This window comes from Cephus cinctus, unplaced genomic scaffold, assembly GCF_000341935.2.
Source record: "Cephus cinctus unplaced genomic scaffold, Ccin1 Ccin1_scaffold0269, whole genome shotgun sequence".
Taxonomy (NCBI): Eukaryota; Metazoa; Arthropoda; class Insecta; order Hymenoptera; family Cephidae; genus Cephus; species Cephus cinctus.
In genome coordinates this window covers 176,888-178,965 of record NW_014332979.1, presented here as the reverse complement: position 1 = coordinate 178,965, position 2,078 = coordinate 176,888, and positions in this window count along the sequence as shown.

Here is a 2,078-nt window from a genome sequence, read left to right as displayed (position 1 = left end):
GGTTGCCGCACTTCCGCCCCCAGCACCCCCGGTGGAGCCGGCACTTCCTCCTCCGCTGCCTCCGCCGCCCCCGCCTGACACCTGAATCTGCTGCGACTGGACCGAACTCTGTTGCTGTTGTTGTTGTTGGTGTTGATGATGATGCGGGTGATGGTGTTGGTGGCTGTGGGCCTGGTGAGCATGAACCGAGCCAATCTGGAAGATCATATTAGTGTTGTAATACTTGAATTCATTCGGAACATCAAGGTTATCAACTTGTCATATATAAATTTCGAAAAAAGTTCGCTATTTAACAAAGAATCAAGGCAATAATGAACATTGTTGTAAATACCTATGTAGAAATGTATTTTTATGTAAGAAGACTTTAAACTTTTTATAAAAAAAAATACAGAAAAACAAAAATAACTTAACGCCATATCTTAGTTAATCGATGATCAATATTATCAGTGGATGTACATCTGTACTAATTACACATGTACTGTTTTAGTATTCTTACCTGTAACGACGAATTTAACGATACTCGGTTAAACCAAAAACAGTAGAAAATCAACTATTGCCACGTATTACGTATCAAGTACCATTGAATAAGAACAACCATGAATACCGAAAAGCAGCCGAAAGGTTTCATAGAGTAAGAAAAAAATCCGAAAGAAAAAAAAAGTAATGATACCTAAACAAAAGTAATAAATGATAAAAATTAAAAGTGGATAAAAAGAAAAACCTAGTCTCATATGCATAAAGTTTAGCTTTGAAACATCCAAGTAAACCGTTCTAAACCCTAGAACACTAAAAACATAATAACCATCTACAACCACAATTCGACCTTAGTCTTAAAAAAAAAAAAAAAATTTCATCAAAGGGTATAAGAAGCCAAACTAAATTGATGCAATCCCATGAAGATTGTCTTCGCCTTCGATTGACCGTATTCCAGCCCCACTCTCTGCACGGGGAGCAACAAACGCGCGGGTTACAAGACGCCTACCATCCGAGCGACGAATGACGAGGAAACGCGCAAAGGGGAAAAAGAAGCGAGAGAGGAAGTGTAGACAAGTAAGAAACTGAGGAAGTAGTCTAAAGAAAATATTTGCCGAGACTGTGCGGGACACAAAGAAGATAAAAGACGAGTTGAAGTGGATGTGGGTTCGAGCGCGGAGGAGTGACGCGGGGATTTGCAGGAGAGCGAAACGTGATTAAGCAGTAGTGCTAGTGGGAAGGTAGCCTCGGACGATTATGCCGATCCCCATTAGGGGATTATAAACTCACGTAAATAAATAATGTATATCGGGGCTCTTTGCCTAAGTAGGCATCAGTTATGGAACTTAATAAACGGCGGGTTATCAATTTATAATGGGGCATGCCGGGGCGCGCATGTATACGCGCAACGTCATATAACAGCATGCACGCGGCTTGCTTTACAGCCAATCCTCTCCTCTTCTCCGCTTCTCGCACGTACACGCGCAGTATTTCCCTCCCACGTTTCCCGATACCCTCGTTCCCTTCGACCCCCACACATTCCTTCTCTCTCTACACCGCCGAACGTATCCCGTATACCCATCTGCCTTTACAATCCCCTCACTTCGTCGCCTGCTCTATTTTCCTCTCGTTCCATCACACCCTCTCTTTCTCGCAGTTCTGGCTCCTCTGCGTCCTCCTTCTTTCTCTTCCTCCTTCTAGCCCTTCTCCCTTAACATCTTGCGCCTCTGTCTCCGTCATTGTCTTTCCACAGGTATCGCTGGCTTTCTCTCTCTCTCTCTCTCTCTCTCAAGTTCATCTCTCGATGTCAGGAGGACAGGGGGAGTCCCTCCCCGCTGCTCCCTGTGGTCTCTCCCTCCTGTATATATGTATATGTCTCCCCCCTCTCTTCCCCTCTCTTACTCTCTGCAGCGCCCGGTACGAGGGACAAATTGAATTTTAGATCATGGCGTGCTCCCGGGTGAGGCTGCCCGGGGAGAGCAGAGAGAGAGAGAGAGAGAGAGAGAGAGAGAGAGAGACGGCCGTCGAGATGATACTAATTGAAATTTGAAATTGATATTAGCGAATTATTGCCCCTACCCTTCGCGACCAACCTAATTACTGCC